This window comes from Pseudochaenichthys georgianus, chromosome 9 (assembly GCF_902827115.2).
Source record: "Pseudochaenichthys georgianus chromosome 9, fPseGeo1.2, whole genome shotgun sequence".
NCBI lineage: Eukaryota > Metazoa > Chordata > Actinopteri > Perciformes > Channichthyidae > Pseudochaenichthys > Pseudochaenichthys georgianus.
This window is the reverse complement of record NC_047511.1, coordinates 6256442-6272238: the sequence shown is the minus strand read 5'-3', so window position 1 is coordinate 6272238 and position 15797 is coordinate 6256442. Positions and strand designations below refer to the sequence as shown.

Below are 15797 nucleotides of genomic sequence, written 5' to 3'. Positions count from 1 at the left end.
ACCAAAAAAACAAATAATAACAAACCTAAAATAAATAAATAATAATAATAATAATTTTCAGATAGTCTCTGTTCATGTTCAACAGGGGCAAGAAGAAGCTTAAAAAAACTTTTCTGGTCCTACCCCCTCTAACATATATTTTTCTTATAAAACATTAGGTCATCGTCATCAGCGACATGTTTGTCTTGTTAATTTTTTTTTTTCTTGTCGCTTGGGGCCCCAAGTTGGCCAGGAACGTTCCTGTCTGTGTATCTAATCACTGTTTATTCATCATTCAATTCATTCTATATTTTATTCTGTAGATTGTGTTAATTAGTTTTCACTTCACTGCTTGTTGCACTCCTGGGTAGAAGCTAAACTGCATTTCGTTGTCTCAGTACCTGTACTATGTGCAATAACAATAAAGTTGAATCTAATATTGAGCAGGAACCAATGTATGTACTTAGACATATCTGACATTAACATTAAACACATTACATTTTGTGCATTCTTTATAAATGCAAACGGAGTCAAGCCGACTCCGAGAGGAGAGACACCTCTGGAGATCAGAAGAAAGAAACTTGCTCTGTCATACTGGGTCAGTCTACAAGGAAGTGGAGAGGAAAATATCACAAACAGAATTCCAGGGGCGTGGGGTTGGCTGGACGAGTAAGGTAAGAACGAGGGCATCTGGAGTGGAGACCATAACGTTTGCCAAAGCAAGTCCATTTAGCATGGCTTTCCCCAGAAGCTAATGTGAGTATCGAAAAAAGAGTGGCAAATAAATGAAGTGAGAGTTAAAACGAGTATGAATGAAAAGTATTACAATTACCTCAACATTTATACAGATGGATCTAAGAAGCAAGAATGCGTGGGGATAGGCGTGTATATCCCAGAATTCAAAATATCAATCTCAAAACGAGTGTCAAATAACTTATCAGTTTATTCAGCAGAAATACTTGCAGCAATTATTGGACTACAATGGGTTGAAGAGGTCAGACCTGATAGGGTGGTGATATGCACAGACTCACTATCTGCTTTGGAAAGCATACAGTCGACAATAACACAGAAGATGGAATCATTGAACTTTACCACTGCTTACAGAGACTTCAGAGGAGGGGAATAGATGTGCAGTTATGCTGGGTGCCTGCACATGAGGGGGTTCAAGGGAATGAGCATGCTGATAAGTTAGCAAAAGATGCGTTACAGAAGGAAATAGCAATACCAGTTTCACTTGGAAAAGGAGAAGGAAAAGCAATAATTAAGAAGAAGGGTGTGGAAATATGGCAGAAAAGGTGGGAGGAAGATCAGAAAGGGAGGAGATACCACAAGTTACACAATCAGTCACAACAAAGATCTATACAGAAAGGAACAGACGGGGGAGATCACCATCACTAGACTCAGACTGGATCATACAGGATTAAGTGCACAATGTTTTTAAAGGGAAAAGCGAAGTTGAAGAATGCAGGGGGTGTGGAGTGAAAGAAAAATGTGGAACACATCATATTACACTGCAACATGTACAAAACAGAGAGGGAACAACTAAGAGACAGGGTCAGAGAGGCAGGAAGGGAGTGGAGCCTGATGGGGATACTGGGGACAGAAGGTGTGTGGGGGGGGGGGGGGAAGAGCTACCAGGAAGGCCATTATTAAGTATTTGAGTGAAAGAGGATTGATTGGGAGAATTTAAAACAACGTAAATACAGTGGTATAATTCCACAAGTGGTGATAGGATGATGTGGTGATACACACTCTTGTACAGTAGGTGGCGGTATGCACCTTGAATCGGCTATTCTCGTCTATTTTCGAGGCGAGCCGTGGCTCATCTCAAACAAGCCTATTGCATTCACATTTGAATTTATTTACAATGATTTCTAATAAATGGTAAAAGTACAAAACAAATATTAATACTTGAAGGTATTAAATGTAAAGAAATATATTTAATGACATTATAATATAAGCCCTGTTTCATTTAATTTGATGAACGCTAAACCCGAATTTAAAACAAATTATAATGTATTCAATTGTCTGTCCCTCAACTGAAACTCGGACTGTGAAGTCCCTCAGTCATTTCCTGGTACCGGTGAGGCTGAGAGGACAGGTTATACCTGTGTGACGGGAGTAGAAGTCTCATAACAAACACACCTGCAGGCGCAGCGTCCGCGCGCACACCGTTGTTTGCTCTCGTCTCTTCATCGCGGTCAGACTGTTCATCACACAGGTGGGTCAACTTCAAAGTTAAAACTACATTTTGCTACTACAACTGTGAGCTGTCCTCTGCCCTGAGTGTGGCGTGTACGCCTTACACGCGGTTAAAGGAGAGTTGCATTTGGTATAAGTGTATTTGCGCCATTTTCAAAGCTAGCCCTATATTTAGCCTAGAATTATTCGATTTGTTTCTGCGTTGGTAAGCACTGCCAGGCCTTCATTGTGTGTTCTTTAGGTCCTTGACTCGTCTTTACAGTGATGGAGCATAACAATATGAACGAAGCCTTACACTGAAATGTGAATCCTTAATAATTGTTGGACATTGTCTAGTTTTCTGTTGTGTGAACTCTCATTGTAACGGATTGATTTGGAATGTAAAGATAAATGATGAAAAATCGAAAGATGTCACTCTGTGAAACTAGGTAACAAAGCTCAGTTTCAATCATAAGCCGCTCGTGCCTTGAAACAAACATTTTCAGTTTGAGTCACAGAATGTCTCCACCCTCTGCTGCTTTGTTTCACCACAACAGCCTGAGGTCATTTATTTTGTGAAATGTTCATAGCATACTTCTTTTATTGACTTCCCACAGTTTTTGAAGTAAAACTCTAACATCAAATGGACATGAGTACATGTTGCTATATAGTGCTTACATTTTGGATTCCAAGTCTGGTAGCCTACTCTTGTATGCCTCTAAACAACACACCATACCCAGCTACATGCAGATACAGTTTGTGCTGATTATTTTTGAAACGTTTTAACAACACACAAAATACATTGATGTATCACCTCATTTACACATTGAAACACATTTATAAATGAGTTGCACTAATCTCAATTATATTTAATGTACACAACAAATAAAACGTGCTCCCTAAACTCAATTACCAGTATCATCTTTGTATATTGCCCCCTCAAGGGTCCCAAAGAATGGCTACATACATTAAGAAATTAGGCTGGGGTTGAAACAGGTATCCGACAGTGCCACTGTATTGAGTTTGATGAAAATCTGATAGGTATCACATGGCTAGTGCTTTGTGGCATTTAGTTGACTGGGCAGTGAAATTGATAGTTAATATTATACAAAAGTCACTTTTCTTATGTTTTTACAAAATCCATCATTGTTTTTCTTTAGCAGGGTGAGATCCAGTGTGACTACAGTATGCCGAACAACACACGCAGCCCAGGGTACCGCCCCAGTGGTGGCAAACAGTAAGTTGACCTACATTAACCCCTCACGTCTCAGCAGCTATATATATTATTACTTTTCTGGGCACCTACACATGTAGAAGCTGATGGTTCCAACAATAACAGCATAGGTATTTGAAGGAACAGTTGGACATTTTGGGAAATGCCAGACAAAATAACCAATCAACTCTGTGGCGTCTCCAAACAAAAAAGCTTCATAGAGCTGCAACCATCCATTGAAAGAATATTCAGTGGCAACTATTTTGACAAGTGAATATTTATTTATGTGAATTTAAAATCAAAAGTACCAAACATGTAATAACTCAAAGAACTAGAATGGGCATTTCCTTTCCTTGTCTTATATAATTATTGATTGAATAAGGATATGCAATATAATATTATTGGGGTGTTGGACTTAAAGCATTTCATGATGTCACCTTTCCTCTAGGAAATTGTGATGGGCATGCTTTACTATATTCGGAATGACTAATGATGAATTTATTAGCAAATAATCAATAATGAAAATAATCATCAGTTAAAGCCAAGGTTACAGTCCAAAAAATGAAGAAGTCACAGCTATCAAGAAGTTCAGAGGCTTTGAATAGCTGTCGTAATATTAGCAATTTTATATGTAGGCTGGTGGGCAACACATATGTCACACTAATACTTTGTACAAATTTAATATCTAGTTTTGGGAACACCCTTGTTTATTCCAGAACTGAAATGTAAGCGGTCTGGCTATAGTTATATGTGTTGCCTCGTTTATGTAACAAGTGTGGCAATTAAACGGAAACACTTTGGTTTTAGACTTAGCTTAAAGTGCTTTATAAAAAAAGTATTGGATTAGCTGCGCAATGGAGCTATTTGTTGACCCACATCTGTTTGCAGTAGAATTGTGGCAACTTGTATTGGAATCTAAGGTGCCGTTTGAAAATAAGACTGCTTAAATTGGAAGTCTTTTTAGTTTTTTCGCTAAATTAATTGGTGATGAAAAACATCAATGTAGAACAATTTAGTGATCGAACCACGATATCTGCTGAAATCGAAGTTCTTCTTGCTTTAAATATCACTGTCAATTAAATAGGTTTAATTTCTGTACTGCTTGTTAGATACATTCAAATTAAACACTTTTGGCTTATGGAATTTAAGATGGGTATTTTTTTGTGGCAATTTGTAGACTAATCAATACATTTAACCCAGAAATATTGGTATCGGCAATGACCTACTGTTTTTCAGCAAACTCGCTGGTCATTTAAACATGTACTGTATGTTGTAACAGCTTCATATCAGTTTTATCCAGTACTACTATATTAACTGTATTCTTTTTATATCCGTATTTAGTGTGAGTGTATATATTGTGAATGTGAATTGTTGCTCCCACCAGTGAACAGAACTCACCCTGAGCCCTGCTCCCTGTCCTCTTCTGTTGCAGCCACAGCAGCAGACACCGGCACAGTGAGCCCATGTCCAACCCCACCTTTTCCTACTACCCAGGAGATAAAAAGCTTGACTTCTACCGCTGGACTTCCCCACCTGGTGTCATGAAGATATTGTGTATCATCATCATCATCATGTGTGTTGCTGTGTTTGCCTGCGTGGCCTCCACACTGGTCTGGGACTACGATATGGGCCTCATGGGTATGGGAGGTGGAGCTGGCATGTTGCCAGGTTATGGTGGCTCATATGGGAGTAGTGGCTCCAGTGGTTCATATGGCAGCGGTGGTTCATATGGCAGCGGTGGTTCATATGGCAGCGGCGGAAGTGGCGGCTCCAGTGGCTATGGACAAACACAAATGGACCCCAAAGCTGGAAAAGCCTTCCTCATCGCCATCTCTGCCATCACCTTCATAGCCGTGCTTATAATATTTGTGCTGGTCATTTCAAGGCAAAATGCTGCCCGCTCACCAAAGTTTTACCTAGCAACCATCATCATCTGTGCCATCTTGGCATTTCTCATGGTCATCGCCACAATTGTGTACCTTGTGGCCGTGAACCCAACAGCCCAGTCCACAGGATCTGTGGCCTATAGCCAGATCCGCCAACTGTGTGCCCAGTACCAGAACCAGGACCAGGCCCAAGGCATCTTCCTCAACCAGTACCTCTACCATTACTGTGTGGTGGAGCCCCAAGAGGTGTGATTTGCTTTCTTTTCCAGGGAGGATGATAGGGCGTTTGAATTGAATGGGGGGTAAACACTGTTTAGCTCCTTTTCCAACAGGAATGCAGTAGTTTGTTTGCATATATAGATTATTTAGTTCAGCAATATAGTCAACAGTAATTTTCCATTGACAGCTATACCAATTTCTTAAACATACCTGAAAAGTAATATAATTTATGAAGAGATTATATGAGATGGCATTATGTTTCCTGCAGAACTTTCTTTTGTTTAGATGGGGTGGTGGGATGTAACAAAGGCCACTGTGGAGACAGCAATTATATTGGGGCTGTCCACTCAGATCCTGTGTAAAGTCTGAGTGTCGTTTTAGCTCCTGCTTCCTGAGAGCCCCGATATTTACAATGTCTGTTAGCAGGTGGAATTTCAGCCCACTGACATTAAGTTCTGTTCTTCCTGCAGGCCATAGCTATCGTCCTGGGCTTCCTGGTGTTTGTTGGTCTCATCATCCTGCTGGTGTTTGCAGTCAAGACTCGCTCCATGATCAGGCGCTGGGGCCCGGATCGCATTCTCTGGGAGGAAGTGAAGATGGTCAATAATGGTCTGCACAACAGCGTTGGGGAGTGGGTGAGTGTGTGATTTTGTGTGGGTTTGTACGTGTTTGTGTATGAGTGACTTGTTTGCAAAGGAGAACAAACTGGATCAACTCAATGTGCCTTTTTTCAACAAACTAAGACTAAACCAGGGGTCGGCAACAGGCGGACCGCGGTCCGGACCCAGGCGCCGACCTATACGGACCCGGAGCTATAATCAATACATTAATAGGAGATTTTTCGGCGCCTCCTGCTTTTTTAACGCTGATTTGGGTGACTTGTGTAATTCATGGAGAACCGAAGAGTTTTCGTTTTGGGGGTGGGGAGTCCGTCCGACTGACGGACAACTTCTCACTTCAAAAAAGAAGAAGAAATCTAGACCGCAAAAATAATTAAACAAGCGAGTACCTGTTTTTCCTGGCCAAGGACGGGTTCCTTGAACACAACACAAGCGTAACGTGTCTTCACTTGGGTTGCGTTCCGATAATCCAAAAATCAGCTCCTAAGTTCTAACCCTATCTCCTATTCTTTGACCTCTGAGTAAAACGTCACGGGGTTAAGGGATAGTGGATAGGAGAATTCAAAAGGACTTAGGAGAAGACACTGCGGTACTTTAGAGAATCCGAATGCACTTTCACTATCCGACGTGTTTATGATGCACCAGCGGACGTCATGAATGTGCGTCTGCTGCTGTGGGGAAACCATGGAAACTACAGTTTTCTATACAGCGGACTACAACATGGATGTTTAATAAGAACGAGGGACTACTGTAACTCATCTAGAGACTCTGCACCGTGCTCTGATGCTGCTGCTTTGCTTTATGAACGTGGACAACAGAAACATATTCTTCATGACCAAAGTTGGAATTTAAATAAAAAAGGAAAGTGAACTTATGCTCGTCACCCTCTCCCTCCGGTCCACATTAATACAAATGATCCCAATACGTATGATTGTATGAACTAAAGATCTTAAAATCAATACAGATGTATTTATTAAACTACATGTGTGACACTGCAGAGGGTTAAGCTGCTTGCCATTATGGTCTGTGTATTCTGTTACTGCTTTTATATTGCATTCATTCTGTCCATTATTCTTCTCTCAAACTGTTAGGCCCAATGTAAACTTTGACTAAAAGCTTGAATGTATGAATGGCTTCTCTACTCTGTACAGTAACTGTTACTGAAATCACCATTTTGAACATAAAAGATGTATTTTTTTATCGTTTTAATCTAACTCTTTGTACATTTATATGTTCGATTGATATGCATAATGTGATTGTTTTGTACCATATAAGTCCTACTGCTTTATGCTAATGAAGTACCTTTAAACAGTGTGTATATCTTTTTCTTTTTGTTTCAGTGCAAACTTCTGCAAAATCTGTCATTCAATGTTTAAGTAGTGGCAGAAGCCATGAATAGGGAGCGCCAAAAAGGGGTACAATAAGAGCATTGTTATATTTTCATAAATTGTGTTTTCATGTATTCTATAAATCCCTGGGTCTTGCTTTATTTATTTTTTTAAAAGGTAAAAAAAAAATTCTATTTACACTTTTAAGGCAGAATATCAATAGAGTACAACCACAGAGCAAATTAACAGATTGTCAGTAGGGCATTGGATACTATAATACAGGCATCCTCAAAGTCCGGACTCTGGTCCGGATCCCAGGACCGAACCACAACTGTCTCTGGACTCGGAGCAAATTATACTTTTCATATGTATTATCTGTATTATCTGTGTTATCTGCGAGACATCGCCAAAGGCAACGAGTCCAAATTCCCCGCTATGTCCACTGCAAACCGCTCTGCATGTCCGACTGTTCCACTGTCTGTGTGTGTCTGTCAACGTATGGTCCATCGCATTCAGCATCCCGTGTGCTCACAGACCAGGCCAGTTCTGTCTAATTTATCACAATTATTTTTGACATGAGATCTTCATATCATCCTAGTTTTGTATTTAGTTTCTAGATTTGTAAACAAATCCAGAACCTTTGAAATATGTTATTGAAAAAAGACCAAGAATACTATAAACTGTACCATATGTCCTTCTGTAGTCCATTTGTGGTTTGTCTTGACTCACCCCGGCTGATATATCACAAAATCCACTGTTTAAATTGTTCCCTATATTGCCCCTATGCCCCTGTAAGGTGTCCTTGGGTGTTATGAAAGGCGGCCCCCCAACATAAATGTATTATTATTATTAAGAAGAACAACTTGGTGTGGTGTGGAGGGGATGTAGGAAGCAGGAGCAGGTGGGGAGAGATGGGGCTTCAAGGTTCAAGGTTATTTGTTTTAAATGTGTCTTGCACACAATAAAATAAAATACAGTATACCACAAAACCAATAAGACACACAGTGACACATGGCACACTAACAATCAATCATCGTCCAGCCTCAGCTTTGGTATTCTTTCACAACCATGTTATGGGTTTATTAGACTGAGCAAACATAAACATATGTAGTGATCCCACGGGTTCTTGTTTGCAGACAGCGGCGATTGGAACATCCGTAGGCTGCACAAAAGTCCGGCATAGTCAGGTACTTCTGTAAACACAAAGCCAGCAAATTCCTGTATCATAATGCAAGATGTTTTTAACAAGCCAAACCACTTGGAAGAAATCATGTGTAACTTAAGTTATGTTGAAAAGAAAGAGCAGTTCTGCCTCTCCCACTGGTGGAAAGTTGCTGGGTGAACTTTGTAATACTAGGTCTCACTGACAGCCTCTTGTTATTAGCCAGCTAATAAATACAACCACATACACAAAGAAAAGCTGCAATTTCAACATGTCCAAGCATCCTGTATCATAGCCATGCTAATAATGTTTATAATAAACCAAACCGTTTGTAAATCAGTCAAGATTTCAGCGAGTTAAGAGTATTTTTGTGCAGATCACTCACCTACAACAGTCAGCTACCATAACGCGAATCAGAGTAACTGTTGACTGTAGCAAGATGGCGGCCAGTCAGCTACGCTGGAAAATCTCCCATGAGCCATCTAGTGTTTATATATATCTATGCCCCCCCCCTCCCCCCCACCAACAGTCTGCGAATCAGAGACACAGTAGGGCGGGCCTTCGTGGAATGCCGGTGGGAAAATGCGTGTCTCGTCTCTTTCAACCTGTCTGAGTCAGAGCGAGAGTTTAAAAAAAAAGAAAGTCAGAGCGAGAGTTAACAGCTCATCGCATCTATACTGTAGCTAGTAGCCTGGTTTCACCTACCAGCTGCCACCCCAGTTGGCAGCTTTGTTTTGAAAGAAAAGTGTGGCTCATCGGACATTTATGAGAGAAAGTCTCTAATGTCCGAGTGCAAGTGAATGCAGCACAAGACGCACGTATTGTAACCCCTCACCCGGCCCTGGCGCGAGCGTGTGGCTGGAAATATGATTGGCGGCGATTTCATTTGAACGGGACGGCGCAAAACGAGAAGCATTCGGACCCAAGCACTGAAGGAATGAGGTATTTGCGGTCTACACTGACAGAGAAGAGACTGTCAGTTTGGCTGTACTCAGCATTGAATCAAAACGCACTAAAGCTGTTGATCTAATCAGTCTGTGAGGCGTTTTGCAACAAGATGGTAATCGCCGCATTCAGCTGTAATAGACATGTCAACTTGATGCTCTGCTCATGGATGAGCATACAAAACTGTTACGATGATGACCTTACGTGTGTAAATATATATTTTTCTGTGTGGGGGTCTTCCCCCAAAAAACTGTTTTAAGTCCTGAGAAAGGTCAAATAAGACGGTGTGTAAAACTACACTGCCCAGCCAAAAAAAAGTAACCTCTTTGATTTAACTAGGCCAGTAGGTAAGGACTTTCCACTGGATAATAACTGAAGTATAAAGAATGCATGACTGAAGTGATGGAGACCATGTTGAAGGCAAACAAAAAGAGGAAATAACAGGTCAAATCAAGCAAATCCCCCTCTCAGATTCCACAGCAACCAGAAGAACATAAATACTGGCTGGTGATTTGATTCATCAGCTTTGTGAGGGAATACAAAACGCACAGTGCATTTCCTTAGCTGTGGGTGAGTCCACTGACACCGCTGACAATGTTCAGTTGCTGGTGTTTGTGAGTTTTATGATGAGGCAAAGGGGGGAGTTTGTTGAAGATGTGTAGGGCCTGACGAACCTCAGTGGACACACAAGGGGGGCAAGACATTTATAAAGCAATAATGGGAATGCTGAATGAAAGAGGGTGCAGCTGCCTTTATTCATAACTGCAGCTCTGACACTGCGACTCTGAGGGGTCAAGCACAGACACAATAACAATGAAAACTGCTGCATACAGATTATTTTTGTTTTTGCAACCTCGTGTTAAGAATCTTGTTGCAATTGTTTAAAAGTTGAATGACCGTAATAACGGACCTTTGTCTTATTGAAACATTTTTTTGGACCTTTAAGATTTGTATTTGAGTACCCCTGCTATAATACCTAAGCAGTTTTAATTGCAGTGCAGGTAACTGAATCACTTAGTAAGAAATGTCCCAGCTCTAAAGAGCTCAACAAATGAAAGGACACTGAACACACTTTTAAATATAGAATGACCTGGATGCACTGGACTGCATGCCATTTCTAGCTTTATGGATACATGCCATGTCTGCATCCACAATTTCCTCACTTGCTTCTTTAATGAACAGTCCGTGAACTCACCATGATAGAATGGCTTCTAATGTGGCTCTGCCCTTTCCTGTAGATTAGCTAGACATACCTTTCTGCCTCAGGTTATATTAGGCTTGTTTGAGATGAGCGAGACCGACGCAGACCTGCGCAATTGCGACCGCCGTCTTGCTAGTGCGTTGCATGATGGTTAGTCATTTTGTCCGACTTTCTCTGGAGGCTCGACTGCATGAGACGTTGAAATCTTTGCTGTGATTTGTGATTCGTCCCCATTTAGACCAATCACAGCGTCACACTCTGCCGCCTATTCTGGATTTGTTTATTGTGCTTTCTGTAGACTCCCATTTCTGTTTGAATTACAAAATGGACATCAGAAATTGGCTTAAAAGGTCTAAGGATTTATTAAAACGAAATAGCGATGAAAGAACTGCAGCCGATGCAGCTGCTGGCGACCCTGCACATGCCGTTGCAGCAGCACGCCTTAATGTCACAAGCTTGACCTCGGCAAACCCCGGGGCTGAGTTAGCGATGATCTTGGGGTTAATAAACCCAACCAGGTGAAACTGGATCGTTATCCAGGGAGATTGTTTTCAGGAAAGAAGCGCACTTTTGCCGCTGCATGGTACAACAACAGACCATGGCTTGAATATTCGTTAAAAGCAGACGCAGCCTTTTGTTTCCCCTGTAGACAGTTTAAAGTAAATATGTCTTCATCTGATGCGGCTTTTACTGTCAAAGGTTTTTGCGACTGGAAACACGCATCACAGACTGATAAAGGACTGCTAAGACATGCCGCATCAAAAGAACACATTTCATGTGAGAGTTTGTGGAGAGAGAGACAGATACGCGAGGAAACAAATAAGGAAATGAGTACTTTGGTGCAGATCAGCTGCACGGAACCGTTATTACGTCAACTGTCGTTGATATTATAGCTTTTTTAGCTGTCAACCAACTCCCTCTCAGAGGTGACTCGGTTCACTCCACAGCATGTCCGAGTGCAGTGCATAGGAACATAAACCATGCCCAAGGCGGGCTGAACAGTTCATCGTCTCCGTCTCTACTATTTCTCTCCGAGTGCAACGATGAGGAAGCTGCCGTCCTTAACCTGTGTGCCTTGCTCGTGATTTACCAGTGTTTGTGCTGCCACGCACACAATGTTTCAAAGTGGTTTCTATGTTGCCCTTTATTTGTGTATGTATTTGCGATACATGTGCGTCTTTACGCAATGCTGTTGGCCTTGCTGTTTGATATTGTGCCGCAGGCCCGCAGCACATGACGGTGTTGTGTGCCCTCCCATGAAAATCATATGCCCTCCCTTTAGATTTGTTCTGGCGCCGGGTCTGGTTTTGTGTCAGTTTAACTTTTACGTCGCCACTTTCATTCACATTTTTCATCATTGTTCCACAATGTTTATCATCATGAAATTAATATCTATATATTTTATACTATACTTGCACTGCTTACCGTTTTCATACTTTATATAGGCCTATCTTTTTTTTTTTATAAATCTTTTTATTAGTTTTCGCACAGATATCAAACAGACATTTTATTTTTGTCAAATACTGTGTTTTCCTAGTACAGTTGACAAATAAACACGAACCCCATTATCCCGCAATCTCATTCACACAAACATACAAGGGGGGGGGGCAAGGAAATAAAAACATAAATAAATAAAGGGTGAATATTAAATAGTATTGCAAAGAAAAAGGGGGGGGGTGCTCTGCTGAGAATTACGTATTGGGTTCTTCACCAATAGTAAGGGTGTCAATGTGGTCCAGAAAAGGCTGCCAGGTTAGATTTAGATAGAATAGACTGCTTAGTGGACGATCTATCAAGCTCTATATCCTGGACCAGATTAAAGTAATCTCCAATTATAATGTGATGCTCATTGAGATTAGGCATAGATATAGGTATAAAGTAAATAATTTGGATACAAATGTGTCATCATCCCAATTCGGAGCATATAGCGAGGCCAGGACCACAGGAGTATTTTGTAATTTGCCAGATACTATAACGTACCGGCCGTTCTGATCAGATATAGTAGTGTTTAGTTCAAAGGCAATATCCCTGTGTATAATGATAGCTGCCCCTCTAGCCCTCTTGGACGGAAAACCTTGAATGAAACAAGTGACCCATCCATGGCCTCTTGACGCGGGAAATTTCCGCCGTACGGAGGTGTGTCTCTTGTAAAAAGCAGATGTCTCCTCTAAGGTGTTGCAAATGTGAAATGACCTTGTTGGCTTTAGTGATACTTTTCATCTCTTTAACGTTCCAGGAAATAAACCGGATATTTCTACCACTCACTGACATCGTCCTTTAAATTGGAAAGGGGGGGGGGGGGAAGACAGACAGACAGACAGACAGACAGACAGACAGACAGACACACACACACACACACACACACACACACACACACACACACACACACACACACACACACACACACACACACACACACACACACACACCAGTCCCATTGGGAACATCAAACATGTGTATCTCCTTGGATACAAACCTTACTGACGTGGGTCAGTCCTATCCTTCCCTTACTTAACCTCCGTTCCCTCTACATTGAACAGTGAACAAATTCCCCATAAAAACCCCTGAGTTAGCTGCCATAACCGACATCAACCTGGCAGAATAATACAAAGTATCTGAGCACAACCAGCTAATCACAAAGTAAACAGTGAGACTGACATTCAACTTAAAGTGCTATATTTAGAAACAGTGACCAGTCTACATAAAAATTCGTAGAGTAACATGACTAGTTGCCGTACAGTTCAGCGTAGCAATAGTGCAGTCCGGGCTATGCTAACGAGCAGCTAAGTTAGACCATTCAGTAATGTGGCAAGTTAGCAGATGGGCCGACCATAGCTACAGTGTTTTATAGCAGTGCATGCTACCTCTGTTTAGCGGCAAGATACTTCTTAGCTTCCTCGACAAAAGACAGCCGAACTTTGTCTCCATTCTCCGCCGTAATCATCAGTTTATACAGCTGCGCCATCACCTCGCGTTACAGAGCTCGCTACATCACAACCTCGGGAATATAATCTTCGTAGAAGGCAATCGGTTTTCTCTCGTACCGTAGATCCGCTCTCATTTTCCGGGCTTCACGGATTACTCTTTCCTTGGTCTGGAAGTTGTGGAATCGGATGATGACAGGCCTCGGTCTTTCCCCAGGCTTTGGCTTTGCGGCGAACGACCTGTGAGCCCGGACCAGTTCAGGAGAAGTAGGCAGGATTTGGTCACCCAGAAGCTGGGGTAGTAGGTCGGAGAAGAAGGCGGTTGGTCGCGGGCAGAGATGGGGTCGTTACTAAAAACATTTTATATATTACATAATACTTTGAAAAAATAATAATATATTACACTACTTCATTACTCTCTACATAAAGTAACTTGTTACTTTACTCGTTACTTTACTCGCCGAGCACGTACGAACTGCGCATGCGTGAGTGGCAATAACTCTGCGGTTAGCGCCACCATGCTAACATCGCTAGTGGCGACGTTCTCCATAGGCATAGAGTCTTTCTTGACTTGTTTTGCGGGCTTTGGTGGCATGTCTCCTTAAGGTATAAAGTTGCTCAGTTGTTATGTATCGACTAGCGTAAGTATGAAGTGAGTAACGAGGTTTCTACATAATAAAAAAGTTGGAAGCGAGGGAGTGGAGGAAAACACGGCTACTCCTCACTCTTCCAAGGCCTGTAAGGTTTAGTACTACACGCTACCGCAGCTGTGCACATATTACAGGTACTGAGAGAACGAAATGCAGTTTAGCTTCTAACCAGGTGCAACAAGCAGTGAAGTGGAAAGTAATGTACACAATCTACAGAATAACATATAGAATGAATTGAATGATGAATAAACAGTGGGGTATGAATACACTAGATATCAGCCTGTGAGCAGTATGAACAGTGTGTATGAATATGCTAAGATATATAAAGTATGAAAACGGTAAGCAGTATAGTATAAAATATATAGATATTAATTTCATCATGATAAACATTGTGGAACAATGATGAAAAATGGGAATGGATGTGGCGACGTAAAACTGACACAAAACAACAACAAACTTTTGCCAGCCAATTGGAGAGCTTCATCAGCAGCACGTGGTAAAAACCACCAATGAGCGCTCAGCTCGAGATACCAGCGAGCCGTTTCCCATCAAGCATTTCGCTTCCGCAGCTCGTGGAGAGCAACTGCGCCAACTCGCCTCGCCTCGCTCTCAAGGCTGCGGGCGTCTTTGTCCCGCGAGATTTCAAAGTCTCATGTGGGCGAGCCTCCAGAGCAAGTCGGACAAAAATGACTAACCATCATGCAACGCACTAGCAAGACGTTGATCGCAACTGCGCAGGTCTGCGCAGGTCTTGCTTGTCTCAAACAAGCCTACTGTGTTCAGGGCCGCCCCTCCCTCCAGGCCAATCACGCAGGCTGCATGGGGCCCCGCCTTGCGCAGGGGGCCCCGCCTTGCGCAGGGGGCTCCGCCCAGAGGGCCTCAGCTGCTGTGCGCAGTTCTCCGCGCACCCCCGCTGACACGCTAGATTGAGTGACAAGGGGACCACGTCTGTAACCCAACACCGTTGCAATGAATCGACATCTGACCAATCACGACTTTGATACGGCTACTAGTGCAGGTGAAGAGATGTCGGTGAAAAGACAGTTTCAGTCTGGCGCAAGCAAGAGGAAAAAACAAATAAAACATGAAGAAACTAGAGCATCACTCGAAGGAGGGTTATTGTATGAGTCAAATGTACAACTTGCGAATGTTGTATAAGTCAAATTGCCAATTGTCATATTGTCATCAGCTGCAATTCACGACATGAAGAAGGCAGTCTCTGCAGAGCATATAAGCTAATGGAGATGCAGTTATTTCCAGCATTCTTTATTTACCATTCATTCAAGTATGTGATGCCTGTTATCTGCTAATGCACAGGAGGAAGGGTGATACACTGTCTGTCTAGTTGGCTTACATAACAGTTAAAGTTTACAACCTAAAAAACATGGAGCATTTTTTTCCCTTTTATTCATTTTGATGTCAATTTGCACATTTCATGGTGATGCTCAGCCTCTCCCCTTAACTCCTAACAGTCATCATCATGTCAACA

At 42.0% G+C, this 15797-nt stretch overlaps 1 pseudogene; it reads left to right on the top strand.

The window, feature by feature from the left end:
* The window catches only part of LOC117452013 (uncharacterized), a 69107-nt pseudogene that overhangs the window by 32546 nt on the left and 20764 nt on the right, over positions 1-15797 (top strand).